This window comes from Pteropus medius, unplaced genomic scaffold (assembly GCF_902729225.1).
Source record: "Pteropus medius unplaced genomic scaffold, Ma_sr-lr_union100, whole genome shotgun sequence".
Lineage (NCBI taxonomy): Eukaryota > Metazoa > Chordata > Mammalia > Chiroptera > Pteropodidae > Pteropus > Pteropus medius.
Genome location: NW_024344377.1, coordinates 248,234 through 264,928, shown reverse-complemented (window position 1 = coordinate 264,928; position 16,695 = coordinate 248,234). Strand labels below are relative to the sequence as shown.

At 49.7% G+C, this 16,695-nt stretch overlaps 1 long non-coding RNA gene across 1 annotated transcript; it reads left to right on the top strand.

Moving 5' to 3' along the window:
- The first annotated feature begins 25 nt into the window (after positions 1 to 25).
- Positions 26 to 3,089, top strand: LOC120608833 (uncharacterized). Its single transcript, XR_005654528.1, has 4 exons — positions 26 to 363; positions 698 to 1,117; positions 1,288 to 1,672; positions 2,117 to 3,089. It is a non-coding gene; the product is annotated as an uncharacterized LOC120608833 (long non-coding RNA).
- The last annotated feature ends 13,606 nt before the right edge of the window (positions 3,090 to 16,695 follow it).

Sequence of the window (16,695 nt, the reverse complement as noted above, 5' to 3'; positions counted from 1 at the left end):
CCCCCAGCATCCCCCAGGGCCTCGACTCTGCCTCTCCCAGCCCAGGGCACTGAGCTGGCCAAGCAGCTGCTCCTTCCTCCGGCCTCAGACCTCAGGCACGTCCGGCCCTTCACTGCCACACACGCCACACCCTGCTGAACCACTGCCAGTGTCCCGCTGTCCCTGGCCCAGCTCTGGGGCCAGGACGGCGTTGCAGGAATGCCCACTTATTGGGCACTGGATCAGGAAAAGCCAGTCTCTGCCTGGAGGGCTCATCAGCCGAGCTGAGAGAAATCGTGAAGGGCCAGGCAAAGAGCTGTGAAAGAGAGTAAATCCAGGAAGGCTTCCTGGAGAGTGTGGCTCCTGAGATGAGCTGCATTGAGGGTATGACCAGGGAGACGGCAGGGGAAAAAGCATTTCAGAGAGCAGGAATAGCCTGCCCAGGGCAGCGAGCGGGCAGAACCAGAGAGCATTCAGGGAACGTTTGATTCCACGTCTGCTCGAGGGCAGCCCGTGCATGCTGAGCCTCTGAGGGGCAGGGCGGGGCGGGGTGGCAGCAAAGGGCCCTCGGGGCAGGAGGAGACCATGGGTAGCAAAGGCTGGTGGAACCTCTGCGATGGGCAGCAGCAGCACGATGAGAACTGGGCGCTCGTGCGAAACAGGTGCAGAGCGTGTAAATAAGCAACGCGGTAACGGTGTCCCCGCTGTTTGCGCGCAGTGTGCCTGCCGTGTGCGAAACCGTGCCGTTCCATTTCTTCCTCACGACACCCCGACGAGGTGGCCGTGACCGTCATCCCTGCGTTCCGAAGAAGCCAAGGTGCAGAGAGGTGACGTCAGCTGCCAAAGGCCATCCAGCCAGGGAGTGGCTGGGACTGGGGTTGAAATCCAGACTTTCGACCACAATTTATTAACCTCTTCCTGGGTGGGGAAAGAAGAGACACACTGGAGCTGAGCTCTAAGTCTGAATCATTTCCTGCTAATGTCTGCGTAAGAGAATCAGGAAGCGCCCAGCTGGCCCTGGCCGTGACACTCCTCGGCCGGACCGGGGGCCTCCGGGGAGGCACCAGCATCAGCCCGTCTCGGTCCTCACGGCCTGGCACAGATAACTGCGCGCGAACAAATGGTTGAACAGCTGTTTGTAAGTGACTGAAATCTCCTCCATGGCAACCAGCTTTCCTCTTTAATCCATGTTAGAAGACAAAATAAAGCTCTCCAATTATTTGCATGATTGTAATTCATTTTGAAGTTGAAATATGTTCCCCCAAATTACCCGCCGTGTCTGATTTCAAAGAATTTATATTCTTGTAGATTTCAGCTTCGAGATGGAACCTGTCAAATTCTGACAGTCGGACGAGAGGAGCTCCCAAGATATTCAAAGAACTGACAGCCGACCCCTGACAGCGCTCCCCAGCCCAGGGAGCGGGGGGCCCGGGCACTGAGCCTTTCATCTCGGCTGGTGGAGCTGGCAGGTGGCACCAGTGGCTTGGGCCTCCCTATGAGCTCAGCGTTCTGTCCACTAACCCTGGAACTGATGCGATAAATCTCATGACTACTGATGGTTCCGCTACTCCAGGTGTGGGCTAATTGGCCAGGGAGTAAACAGCTCACGCAAGATGATTGAAATGACATTTGTTGAGAGACAGACAGACAGAAACAGAGAAAGAAGACTGGAGGGCGCTACCGTCAACCTAAGGTCATCGTCCCTGGAGGATGGGCTCAGGGGTGGTTTTGGTTTCAGAAATCCAAAGGTCATGTGTAGCCAGGGACCTTCCCGGCTAGATGGGGCCATTCGGTCCAGCCGTGATGACATGGGCAGGGACAGAAAGGTAGTTAAGAAACAGGATGAACAGGTCTGCCGAGGCCCGGCCTTCAGGGAGTGGGCGAGGCCTGGGGCTGGAGGGGACTGATAGGCCAGGAGCAGGAGGCAGTGGGAAGTGTCCCCATGCTCATCTAGCTGGGGGCGGGGAGCACCTGTGACCTGGCTGCCCCTCCGCTTGCTGCCCACCTGTGCCCACCACCGACCGCTCTGGTTGCACCTGTCTGTCTCCCTCCTCGCCCTCAGGTGCCTCCAGAGCAGCAGCTGCGTCTGAATTCTCTGGCTCTCTCTCTCTTCCTCTTTCTCCTATGCTCGGTCCAGAACCTGGACCGAGGAGGTGCTCCGAGAAGGCTGTTCAGTGGAATAGTCACTGGTCTGCGACTGGAAGGACCAGGCTTCAGGAGGCCCCTCAGCGAGGTGAGGGCAGGCTCCACCACAAAGTGACTAAGAGCACGCGCTCCCGATCGGGACATCCTGGCTCAGGTTCTAGTTCCACCTCTTGGCTGTGTGACGTCGAGGAAGTCACTTCGCCTCTTCTGAGCTCCAGCTTCCTCCCGTGTTACACGTGAACAATCGGTCCCACCCCTTCGCCTACGAGGATTATGTGAGCGAATGTACATAAAATGGTCAGAAAGCACCATTTTTTGTGCCTAGTTTGTTATCATAAAGGCCACTGCCCCATCTCACCTTCCATCAATCCTGACGGGGAAAAAAAAAAGGTACATATGGCTGAAGGTCCCTGGGTGAGGGGATGTCCAGCTGTGGGGGAAAATTACGTGGAACCGCGGGAACGAAGGATCATGCCACGGAGGGGGTGGCTTCATCGGACCGGAGGACGAGGCCTGGACCGGGAGCCGACTGACCTGGGTAGACAGAGGTTCCCAGCCTGGCTGTGGGACCTGGACAAGTTCCTTAACATCTGAGCCTCAGTTTCCTTCCCTGCAACTTGGAACTAATAACAAACCTGCCCTACCTTCCCCCAGGACCGCGGGGAGGATGGGCCCCGACGTTACACGCAGAAGTGGTGTCACCGAGTCCCACTGTAGTATAATTCGCTCGTGGAATGTTAACGATAAATGAACAAGCTTATTCACTGCATGACTCCAAGGCTCTTCCGGGCCCAGCCCTCGCCACAAGCCTAGTTTTCTTCGTGTGCACAGAGCTAATAATGCAAACCGTATGTTCAGAGGATTGGTTAAAAATGAAGAGAAGCCATAGCGAATTGATTTAGATGCCTAATTCCATTTGAAATGACTTTGGCAATAAATAAACCGACCCCTTCGATTCTTTTAAATCAGCATATTTCAGCAACAAAGTGACATCTTGGAATCGGTGGCCCTCTCCATCTCGCTCTGTTGGCTCAGGTGGGTCCACAGTTAAAGACACCGAGGCCTGGCCTGGCACCAGGCCACCGGCCTCTGCAAGCACAAAGTCTGTCTGTTGCCAACTGCACACATCTCTGGCTCAGTGGGAACGTGAATCTCGCCTGCTCGAAGCCAGCTGATAGACTTTGCCCTGCTCGGTCCCTCTGTGGTCACCCGGCACCCAGGGGCCTTTCACGGGATTGAGTTTGTGAAGCTACATGAAGGGTCCTGTAGGGTGTTTGTGAGGGACAGGGAGGCTTTGAGTCAAGACGATGACCCAGACAAGGTTCCAGAACTGGAATGTGGACAAAGGGTCCCGTCCTTTGGCCTGGAGCAGTTGCCCAGGACTGCTTCCTGGGTGAGGGGTGCCACTGGCTTCATGCACGTGGTGAGCCAGCTGGGTCTGGAGACCAGATCAGTGAGTTACTGAGCCCCCTGGACCTCCATGTGCTCACCTGGGTAGCACAGGCAGTAGAGGCATGCACCCCTAAGCTGTCATGAGGGTGCTCTCACAGCGCCTGCTGCCCATTGTCATGTAAAGCACAGGGCTGACAACTGTCAGCTGAACACGACAGAGAGAAAGTGCTTCCTGTCGGTGGCCAGGACACGCCGAGGAGCTCAGAGAAGCTACACATGTGTGCGCATGCGCACACACATGCACACACGCACACACACGCACACGCACACACACCTTGACACTCATAGGCCCACAAACGCACACATAGACACACTGACACTCAGAGTCAGACATACATGCTCACACCCCCACACAGTTACACTGACACCCATAGATGCAGGCACGTGCACGCACAGACATACTAACACACACATAAACGTAATATGCACACTGACACACGTGCGCACACACACACACACACACCCGACAGGCAAATCGGGGTTTGGACACAGCTGGCTGAGTGTGGCCGGTGAGCCGCCGCATCCGGCTTTGTGGTCACCAGCTCACGTGGACACCCGCCCCTCCCTGACCCTCACTCCGAGCGGAGCCCAGAAAGGCAAGGCCTTTCACAGCACTTGACAACAACGAGAAAACTGAGCCACTTAATGGCTCGGTTCTGAGGCCTCTGGGTCAAACGTGCCCCTGGGTCAAACGTGCCCCTGGGTCAAACAGCTGCTGCCACTGCCCGGCACCTCAGCCCTACTTGCCCCTCGCTGTCTTCCCGCCTGAAAGGGCTCCCCAAACTCTGTGGCTGGCCCTAAACACGAGCAGTGACCAGAGGCCTCTCCAACCTTGGAGCTGGTTAGGCCTCAACCACAGGCCCCACAGGGACCCGGAGACCACGGAGACCACAAGGACCACAGGGACATGGGGACCACGGGGACCAGAACAGGACAGCATGGGGACATGGGAACGGGGACATGGGGACAGAGGAGCATGGGGACATGAGGGGACATGGGGATCGCGGGACCATGGGAACTGACCACAGAAGCAGCTACTGCCTCCCGAGCCCCCAGCCCCTGCCGCCCTTCAACCTCTTGGAGGTGACAACCACAAGCCCTGTCCTGGGCTCCACCCCAAAGCTGCCCCGGGCCCAGAGCAGTCAGGGAGACAGCACCAAGCTGGCTACTGCAGTGGCCAGTTGTCCTCATTTCCAAATCTTCAGGCGAAGAATCACCAGTAAGTCGGGCCGGGGCTGCCAAGGCCCTCCCTGGCATCTGACCCTGACAGGCTGGGGGCCCTGGCCCGTGGAGCTCAACACGCACTCAGGCGGTTCTGGTCACGGGGGGCTGAAGCAGGCAACTGAGAGCACCAGGCCTCCCCGGCCCTCAGCAGCACCAGAAGCACCTGGACGGCTCACTGCCCCATGGCTGGGCCCCAGCGTTTCTGACACGGCCCAGACGACACCGAGGCTGCTGGGCGGGGACCAGACCTCGATGGGGAATTCCTGCGAAGTGTCAGGGGACAGCAGAGCTCTTAGAGGAGGGGCCAGGGTGCACCCATTTGACTTGGTAGCTGAGGAGGGACACGGATGTCGGCCACCACACAGCTCCTCCAGCCAGCGTCCCACGGGTCCGTCCAATCCAGCAGATCCGAAGCGAGCCAGAAGCACGGGCTCAGCTCTCACCCTGCCTTCCTCTGCATCCCGGCATCTGACAAGTCGTCACGTCCCAGATGATTCTGACATGTAGCCAGGGCGAAGAAACCCCAGGGTAGGTGCCAGCACTCACTCGAAAACACGACATTATGCGACACATTCAAAACCTCAGTCTAAGTTTTGGTTTGTAGAAGATGATCTTTATCCTAGACGTGAACAAGGTCACGGGCTTGTCAGGTTTTATAGAACACGTCACAAGGCGCTTTCCAATTCTAAAACCAATAAATGAATGCAAAATGTAAATAATTGAAATATCAATCTCGCACATGTAATAGATGCTCAATGAATATTCATAGAATGAATTAATCAATCTTAGTTTGAATACAGTCTTAGTTTTAGAGCTGCCCAAAATACTCATACATCTCCCCTGTAGACTGTGAGTTCCCTGAGGACGGGCCTGAGGACACGGCCCCCAAGCAGGGACGTTTGATGAATAAACCAATGACCTGAGGCACATGGCAGAGGGGCCCAGAACACTCATGGCTGCCTCCGGCTACCTCTAATGTGCAACGATCTTCTGGGTGAACAGGGAAATGCTCATATGTCATTTTGCTGAAAGGATGACAATGTTACAATTTAATTATGGAAAAACCAGCTTGCTTAAGTTATTGTGCTTTTCTGAAGGCCTGAGGAGAAGCCCATACATGCTTTTCAACTCAAGATGAAGCCAAAGGCTCACAGCAGCCCCCAGCCCTCACATAGGTGGCTGGACCGGTGCTCCACACTGCACCCAGCAATGCAGTGCCTCAGCCTTTCCTAAGGAGCCCTCACTGGGCACGTGGCCACTACTCTGTGACCAGTGGAGGGTAAATGGTGGAACCATGGCCTGTGCGTCACCCCTGTCTGGTGATCTCCACTGATCTGACCCTGCGATGGCCATAATATTCCTTCCCCAGCTCCCCAGCAGCCGTGGAGCTGCAGCACGGTGGTAAAGAGCAGAGACTCTGAGGTCACACAGACCAGGGGTCTAATGCCTTTGCCACCACTTACTAGCTGTGTACCTAGGGCAAATCACTGAGCCTCTCTGAGCCGCAGTGTCCCTGCCTATCAGAAAACATCAACGCAGTACCTGTCCTGAAGGTCATCACGAGATAAGAATGAAATGATGCTGCAGAGCCTGAACACCCGGACTGGTGTGGAAAAGGGACTTGGGTTTCAGCAGGTGACAACGGAGGTCAAGCCCTCAAACCCCAGGGCTGCCACTTAGTCGCTGTGTCACGTGGAGCAAGCCTTTTTCCCTTGGTAAGCCTCGGTTTTCACATCTGTAATATGAGACGGATGACAGACCCCATCGCAGGACCCCTGCGACAACCAGAACTCCGCGGTGACTGTTTCGATCAGTGGGAGAGCTCGTGGTTCAAGGAGGCGGGGCGGAGAGGGAAGTCTCAGGCCACAGGCCTGCATCTGCCCTCATGTGATCTGCTGTCACCAGGGCTGGGGGGAAGAACAAATTCAGGGCCCCGTGGAGGTGACAGGCCCTTTGCCCACTTATAATCTGAACCAACTCAGCCACTGACACCTCATTGCCTCAATCCCCAAGGAGGAGCTAGAATCCACGAGCGGCCTTCTCTTCCCACACCCCTGAAACAATCTGGGGGTCAGGTGGGAACAGGTCCCTGGGACAAGATGCCAAGTCGGGGGACACAGGCTGGGTACTAGACTCCTTCCCAAATGCCCAGGAGTCCTGGCACAGGCAGGAGAAAGGACAACAGAACATGCCTTTGGCAAAGAGAAGCACAGTGGCATCCTGCACCCACCCATGTGTACTCAGGTGGTGATGTCCTTAAACCACAGTCAGAGGGCCACCTTCTCCCAGTCTGCTCTACGGACAGGGTCAGCCTTCATCTGAGTCAGGGCCGTGGGGCAGCAGAGCTGTCTAGCGAATCGCGACTTGCCTAAGGCAGCCGAGGCCGAGCTCCCCGGGCGCCCAGGTAGCCACGTGGCATCTCGGATCCCACGGCCCAGAAAGGAGCCCGCGGAGAGCATGGGCGGTCACGTGTGTATGAAGACATGGGTCCCATCTGGGCTGAGCTGCGGTGGCTTAACCACTCTGTGCCTGCGAAATGTGGATAAAGGTCATTAGTGCTGGGTATTTCGAGGTCAGGGAGAATAAAACGGGCCCGTGCTCCGTAAACACGGAAGTGCTGGGCAGGAGTTAGTGCTTTCCAGTCACTCACGTGAATTTTACCGTTCATCGTAAAATCGTGCCACGCCGCCTCCAAACGAAAACACGGGAGCACTGAATTCCTTCCACGAAATCGCGGAAATCCACCCTTCGCGTTTCGTGAGTTGTGCATGCGGGTATATTTTTGTCCTTAACGGGAACAGTGGAAACGCTGCACGCACCTCGACGGTCTTCACGTCACCCCCTGACCCTCTGCACCTTTGCCTCGCTTCTGAATAAGGAAGGACTGAGAGAAAAGGGAACAGCCGGCAGCCAATGCTCCCCCTGCCCTGGCTCGTCGTTCTCAGCGAAAGCGACTGGCTGACACGCAGCAGGAACATGAGCACGAAAAGGGAAGAGAGGGCCCTTTGGTCGCATGATTCTTAGAGCATCGCTGTCTCCATTCTGCATTTAAAGCAAGTGCTGGTCTCTCGAGGCTGTGGGCACTGACCCAGTCCTCGATGAGATGTGTGTGCCTTGTCCTCTGAGCATGGGGGTCCCTGGAGTTCCGTGCTCACAGGCTTCTAGAACACTGCAGGCCAGTAGGGCAGCAGGAACAACCGACATGTGCTGCTCAGATCTCTGCTCGCGTGCGTGCTCCCAATCCCACCGATTTCACTTACAAAACACAAGTTCAAAGATAAAGTTATTAACATGTCAGTCTAGCAGCAGAAGGGTGGTAAACCAAGCTTGGGCCCCTCCGAGCCCTTGCCCCTGATGTAAACGGGGCAGGACGTGCTCGGCCTGCCTACCTCAGGGGCTGGGAGGACCACGTGCACGTGAGGTGGTGGAAATGCTTTGCAAACTGTGACTCTGGGCCCGCGTGGCCATGGTCCCTAAAGAACGCGGCAGCACCCCGAACAGAGCGAGCATCCTGATGGATGGAGCTGCAGAAGCCGCCGTCCCCAGCAGGGAGCAGGACAGCAGGGAGCTGATCTTAATTCCGGATGAGCTTGAATGACACAAAATCCATTTCCTCTCAGAGGCGGAAGGTGTTTAATAACCCAGCACGCTCGGCACATCTCTCTGAACTGCGCTGGGCTGTAAAATGGTTGTCACTGTCTGTAGTCCAGCTCTGTGACGCTCAGGGGTCAGAGCCAGCTTGCTGCTCAGAGCTCCTTGGACAGACGGAGGGTTATGCCATGAATGCTGGGACCACTGGCTGTCCCTGTCTGCAGGGTTATGCCATGAATGCTGGGAATCGCAGTGGACATCGGTGATGGCTCTTCTGCCCTGCTGTTCCTTCCCTGGTCACCCGTTTCCCTCCTGTCCCTGAAGGTGTTGGGGATTGTCACAAATTCCCACCAAAGACAACTTCACACTCTCCTCTCTCTTTGCCAGGAAGCAGACGAGCCCTGTGGACACAGGAGTGGGACTCAGGGCACACAGCACGGGGAGCCTGGGCTGTTCTGTGGCTTCGTCCAGCTCAACAGGAGAGACAGAAGGGGCACCAGGCCAAGATCCAGAGGACTCAGTCTCCACCCAGCGTGGAGCCTGCATCCATCCAAATATTCTTTCAAAAAATATTCTCTCAGAATATTCTCCAGCAAAATGAGAAAAGAATCTAAGCAAGAAAAAAGATATGGGCATTCGCAAAAAGTATAGACTTATCCCAGGAGTTCAAGGAAAGAATTTCAGGGTTACGGAAACAATCTGTCCAAATAATAACTGGAAATCAGAAAACTCTAAGAAAAAAATCTTCAGAAAGAAAATATTTTCTTTAACAAAGAGTATGGTCCAGTGACTGGATAGCCTTAAAGATACAAGAGATGTATATGGTTCTTTTGCTTAAGTGAACAAAGCAGGAAAATGAGAAACTCCAGGAAGAAAAAAAAGCTACATAAGGATAAGTCATGGTCTAATTATAAACAAACTAAAATGTAGCAAATTTTGAGCAATTAGTGCCATAGAACAAAAGAAAATCCTTTTAACTCAGACTCTTAAAATATTCTCCTACTAGCAGGAAAATTTGCTAGTATAGAACTGTATTTCCTATGTTGTCTACTCATCCTGTTTGGCTTTGTAATTATATATGATGATGATATTTAAATGCTACTTATTCTATCTTTTAATACCTCATCTATAAATAAAGCACCACTCAACTATAGTTAAGAATGGAATGTACATGTTATAAACATTCACAATGTGGAAATTATGGTCTGGCAACATTGAACTTGAACAGAATGTAAAGAAACTATCAGAACATTTAATTCTATCCCTTGCATGAGCGATGGTTGAGACTATGTAAACACGACGAAATGAAAAACAGAGGTGTAAGGATAATATTTAAGTTAGAGCAGTAACCAGTAGAACTGAAGTATTGATGTAACAAACAGATTTTTGGGGTGATGGGTGAAAAGCGGTGGGATAGCAGAAGTGAGTTAAACCTGTTTTCATATTAGATATTCACTCAATAGTGTTGGGGGGTCGCCTGACCAAGAGAGACTAGTGAAAGCAAAATATAGGAAGACATGGATGTGAGCCCTTAAATACTAACTGCGAGATTTATTCCTACAAAGTAACACCTAGGAGGTTGCTAGGAGAGGTCTAAGAGAGTGGTTTCCTATACGCATACACATTTCTTTCATAGTAAAAATTAAATATTACTCCTCTGAGCATGCCGTTCCCTATAGACCAGCTCAAATGCCTCCTCTTCCACGGAGCTTCCCCTTACCCTGAGAAAATAGAGGTGGATCAGACACGGTCCCTCACGACAAAGAGTTTAGAAAAGCCAGGAGTTTCTCTCACTCCTCTGGACGCATAGCACTCATTCTCCCTGTCTTCATCTGACACATACCCAAGAAGGTCTCAAGTCACATTTATATTTCTGTCCTCTCAGTATCTGTCTGAAATAGCTATAGAGCTTGAACAGTGTGCTAAAGGGTGTGTGAATGCAAGATGAACCAAGGACTCACCCTGCCCTGAGGTAGCCCCCAATCTATTAAGACACTAGCCCCATACAGAAATATCCAGAAGACAAGGTGGAATGGTGGTCAGTATTATAGACGGTATAGAGAAAGCTAGAAAGATGAGAAGTTACTCAAATGCAGGGTATTATGGGCTGAACTGTGTCTCCTCAAAAGTTATATGATGAAGTCCTAACCCTTAGTGCCTCAGAACGTGACTATATTTGAAGAGAGGGCCTTTAAAGAAGTAATTAAGTTAAAAAGAGATCATTCGAGTGGGATGTGATACTTTGTGATGAAAGCCCTAGCGGACTATTACACCAGGGGAGTCAGAAAGACTCCCTGGAGGCCACAGGTCAATGTCCATCAAGAGGTGACCATATGTCCCAGTAACTAACTTCCCTTTCAACCATAACTATCTAGGGCCCTCTCTGACAAAACGAAGTCCACAGGAAAATGAGCAGCTAAGATAGCCTTTCTCTCTCCAATGGTGGTAGGAGTCTCTAAGTCTGCTGTCCTTGCTGGCTACTTAGTGTACCAGCCAGGTGTGCCGTGACACGTGCAGCAGCCCGTGAGAGGCACAAAGCTGCCAGCCAGGCCATCGGTCAGTGAGGTCAGTGGGTTATGTGAGAGACAATAGGTAAAGTAAATATTAAATATGTGCGCCAAATAACATCACTTCTACGAATCTGGTCTCTTTTTTCCTTTTTTCTCTCTGCGCTTCGGTTAGTATAGTTTTTGATGACTGTCCTTGAGTTTACTAATCCTTTATCCTGCTGTGTCTCATGTATTAAGCCAAATCGATTTTTATTTCATACTTTATACTTTTTTCAGTTCTAAAATTTCCACTTTGTTTCATTTTAGAGTTTCCACTTCCCTAATAAAATTCTCCATGTATTCAACCGCATTGCCCATTTTTCTCCTCTAATTTTAAAACATATTTATAACAGGTATTTTAAAGTTCCTGTCTATTAATTCCAAAATCTAGATCATTTGTGGGTCTGCTTCTATTTATTGTTTTTTCTCTTGATTATGAGCCTCGCTTTCCTGCTTCTTTGCATGTCCTATTTTTTTTAATTGAATTCTGAACACCGCACATTAAAGATAAGAACAGTTAACTCACGCCCTTTTCTCTGTCGAGCGACTAAATTAGAGTTGATTACTTTGACCCAATTAGGAATTAAGCTTGGTTAGAGCTTTGCTGCGAGTTTAATTAGTTTCAGTTTACCTCTGGTTTCAAAATATTTGAGATTGAAAGCAGGCCTCCTCCTCCAGCATGGCTTTGGGATCAGGCATCATGAGACAATGAGCGCTCTCTGCTTTCCAGCTACATCTTCAGCCATAGCTTACTCAGCGTATTAGCAGGCAAAGAAGATCAGTCTTGCATATGGAGCTCTTCAAAACTGCAATCCCTCATGCCAGCCCACTCAATAATTAAAAGCGTGGCTATTTTAACTTACCAGGGGATCAACATATAAGTTACATAAATGTCTAACCTCTATACTATATACCTAAAACTAATATAATACTGAATGTCAACTGCAATTGAAAAAAAGTTTTGTTTTACTTTTTTTAAAGTTTGGCTCTTTTACTCCAGCAAAGTTTTTATCTATGGCAAGCCCACTCCTCTGCCCACCCATATGCTACCCGGGTAACATCTCCCAGGTATAAAATCAACCACTGATCTTTGCTCAACTAGAAAGGATTGGTCTCTCTCCCTGGAATAGAGACTTTTTTGCATCCACAGCTCTCCAATGGCTTTTAAAAAATACTTATAAATATTATATTAAAAATCATTTTTACCCAGTGTCGTCTTAGTATTTCCTCAGGAAAGATGTCTTTCACCACTTCTTATACACTAATCAAAAGTGAAATTTGAATGTCATTAATTTTCAATTCTAAACTATCATGGTCATGTACCAAAACTGAAGCTATTACTGTTTACATGTTGCCTCCATTAGAAAAACTATACAAATAACAAAATGATACATTTTATTTCAGTGTCCTCAGATTCTTCAAATAGAAGATGGATTAATTCCAAATGTTTTCATGACTTTAATCCAAGTCATTGACTCAGATTAAAGCTTTTGGAAGTATTCTTTATTAATTGTGCATCATCCGAGACTTATGAATACCATTATGAAGTTGACGCTGAAGCTAAAGAGTACTTGTTTTTGCGATGATGATACAATAATAGTTTTTGGTGGAGCACAGTGTCGTGGTAAAAACACCCTTATTAAATTAAGAAATCTATGAAACATGTATTCACTTGGATCGGGGATAGTAAACATATAATTCATAATCAGATCCAAACAGGCTGTGATAGCCAACCAATTTAAGTGAAAGCTGTAGTTGCCAACATTTTGTGACAGAGCTGATCAAAAATGGGGGGAAAAAAATCTGCTTTAGCTTTCCTCTTTGCTACCTGCCATCCGTCAGATTTTAGAAAAGATTGAGATTTTGAAGTCAATCTAGGTGTCCTATGATGATATTGAACTTTTTCGTAAATAGGTCCTCTAAATTTTGGTTGCCTGTTGTTCAAAAAGTTGTAGAACCTCGATCAAATTATTCAACACATGGCCTTCAGTGTTTGAAGGTTTGAAAGAATTGCATTAATTGAAAACAAAGCTTGCAAATGAAAAGCCATTGGAATTTATCCCTAAAAACTAAGGAGAAACAGAACACATTATATAATAGGAGCTCAATATTGAAATTATATAAGGGTGCTTCAGAATATCTTAACGTGTAAGAAGAATCTTTTGACGGATCGCTTCTTTTTAATTAGAAAAAAATTATATTCTGTCCCGGAAAGGCACGAAACTAAAAAAGCCTACAATTTTGCAGCATTTAAATTTAATGAGGCATTCGAAAGAATCATAACAACAATTAATTTGGTGAATTTTGTCTTGTAAAATTTGTTGAAGAAAGGCACTCTGAAAAGAGACAGAAAGGACCTGCTAAAATATTTAAGCTGAAAGATTTTCACATTTTAATGCCAAAAAAATGAGCTTTGAAAATATCCTTCATGTGTCGGTACCTCGATACCTATAAATATTTTTCCAATTAAAAAGATACGGCTTACGCTGAAGAGTAGATCGAGGGTGCTGGTAATAACCACAAAATGTTTCTCTGAAGAAGACTACAGGAAATTTTGTGGAAAAAAAATAATAAAAATAATGAGGCCACGTTGAGAAAAAAATACCATTGACGTCATATCAGAGACAGCCATGGCTTAAGAAAGCAGGACAGCATTCTGCTTTCATTTTTCTTCCATGCAATCAATATAAAGAAGTGGTTTTTTTTTAATTTTACCGTATTGTACATGAACATGTTAATTTTTTGTTTTGGAAAGAATTTTATTATTGAAAACAGGTTTTAATAGGACTATTTATAGCACCAATAACACCGATCTGTCAATCAAGAAATAAATATTTTCAAAATAGACACAATTTTAATTCTTGTAAAATCTTTCACCTTCAAAAGCGTCTTGTTGTGGTCAATAAAATATATGGTCACCCTAGCCAAAGAGGACAATGAGACATATAAGTTCTCTATTGTTATATAACAAATTACCCCCAAACTTAACAGCTTAAAACAACTCACCGTTAATGCCTCACGATATAGAGGCTCAAGAATCCGGATGTGGATCCTGAGCCTCCAGCTCAGAGTCTCCCGTGAGGCAGCAGTAGGGCCGTCGGCCAAGGCTGCAGTTAAGTCTCAAGACTCAATGGAGGCTGAAAGACCCGCTCGCAAACCCAGCCGTGTGGCTTCAGAAGATGAGCCTCCAGCCCACGTGGTGACAGGCCTGTCTTAGTCAGCTCGGGCTTCTGTAACAGCTGCCATAATGACAGACGTTTATTTCCTCACAGTTCCGGAGGCCGGAAGTCTGAGATCAAGGTGTCAGCAGGGCTGTTTCTCCTCAGGCCTCTCTCCTTGGCGTGTAGGTGGCCGCTTCTCCCTGTGTCCTCACGTGGTCCTCCCTCTGTGTGTCTGTCACATTGGATTGGGGGCTCCTCTTCTTACCAGGACACCAGTCATATTGGATTGCGATCCACCCTAATGGACTCATTTCACCTTAATCACCTCTTTAAAGACTATCTCCAAATCTCCTGAGGTCCTTGGGCTTAGGACTTCCACACGTAAATTTGCGGGGGACACGATTCATCCCATGACGGTGTCCTCGCAACATGGCGGCTTGTGATTCAAGACTGGGGAGAAAGAGCGAGCGAGCCAAGACACCGAAACAGCAGCTCATCCTTGTGTAACTTAATCTCTGAAGTCGCATTCCATCTTCTCTGCACTATTCCATGGTTAAAAGAGCATCGGGAGGTCCAGAGGAGGAGGGGCTCACACCAGAGCACAGACAGCAGGCGGCGGCCTGCCAGGGCCCCTTCCACTCTCTGTAGCCTGGTTGCCCCGCGTCCACCGGAGTGACCCAGAACGGGAGTGTTGATACCGGCTTTGGAAAGGCAGTTCGTCTTCCCACACCTCTGAGGAGACAGTAATAAGATCGGAAAACACATCAGCCTTGTTGGCTGCCCAGCGTGACCGAGGACCAAGCGCCCCGCAAACAACGGGCAGGTCCACGCAGCTCTCCGGGCTCCGGGGCAGATAAGCAGATGGCTGGGCGCCTCACCACCAAATTCCAAGTTCGGCTGGTTCATCTCAACGCGGGGAGCTCGAGGCTATTCTTCCTTAATCGCACGTAGTCTCAGGTGTGAAGCCATAACCAGGAGCCTAACCGGCTGTGCAAAGCGCCCCCCAAGTGCGGGGTCCCACCTCTCCGTGGGGTGCCCCCACGCACCTACGCTGGAGCCCGACGCAGCCGATTGTTTCCATTTGTTCTCTAGCTTAGTTTTCCCTTCACCACCTCGGTCTCTGATTTACGCCTAACGATTTTAGGACACACGCTTCTCATTACTTCAGACACTGACAGACGACCTGCCTCTCCTTCACGATGTTCACACCACATGCCACATGCCCAGCAACCCGGCTGCCTCCCAGCTGGAATCATTTTTAAATCACTGTGAAGCGACAAGTAGAAAACACAGGGCCTGCGACGATTTCAGGGTGTGCACCCACACTCACACGCCCTCACGGACAGGCAGGCTGAGATGGGGGGACCGGAAGAGAAGGGGTTCTGGGCCCGGGGCCCACAAAGCAGAGACATCTTGGATGGGCAGTTGGGAACCCCATGAGGAACTCTGAGCCATTCAGGGTGGCAGGAGTTTAGAGTCGTAGAGGAGGGAGATCGAGGAGGACTTTGGACTGCAGAGGAGGAGGGGGCTGTGCGCAGGTCTTGTATTCTCCCCCTGGCAAGGCCTCGACTCCTGGGGACAGATCACAGCATCCTATTCACCTCTGCATCCCCTTCTCTCTCACCACTGCCCCCAAAACACACCAGACAGACACATGCACGAAACACGCACAACACACACACCCCACACACACAGATACACACACGCCACAGACAGACACATACACACACATACACATGTCCACAGTCACACAGACACAACCCATACTCACTCACACATGCATGTGTGTTCACGCACGTGTGAGCACATACAAGTCACACCTGCACACATGCACGTATTCGCACATATACACCATCATCCACACGCATGCATATACAATATACGAGTCACACGCACTTGCACCACACAGTCATATGCACGCATCCACAGCACACACTCACACGTGCATTCACACGTGCATTCACACGTGCTCGCACACCATGCAGCCCCCTTTGCACGCTCCCAGGGCCAGGCACGTGGCCGGTGTTCTGTCAGGGCTGACGGGGGCGATGAAACGCTGCGTCTGGAGACTCTGTGCTCGCAGATGCTTCTTTTCAATTAACTTTCCGGTCATTTGCCATCGACTCCCAGGCGTTCACTGTGTGTGTGTGTGCAGCGCCCTAAACTCGTGTGCCTCAGAATTAGAGAACTATCCCTCTGTTTCTCACGACTGCATCTGAACAGACCATGCTTTGGGGGATTTTTAATAAAATATGACTTTTTAAATCAAGCAGTGACTAAGTCTCATACTTTAGTCAAGCACTTGGGTGAGGGGGACACATCAAAGATTCTCTCCGAGCAAACCTCCTCCCCACATTTCAAAAGTTCTTTTAAAGAAAAGAGAAACTTCGGGAAAATAGTCCATGGCCTAATATCCACCATCTATGGGGCTGAAGCTCCCAAGCCCCCAAGCAGAGCCCCGGGAACATATGGCCCAGGGGGAACCATACTTTCTAGACAACATCCAATCCACATGCATTATTTCATTAGAAGTTAAAGATTATTTTTTAAAGGAGAAAAAGAACAATCCAAATTGACACAATGAATGTAAAGAA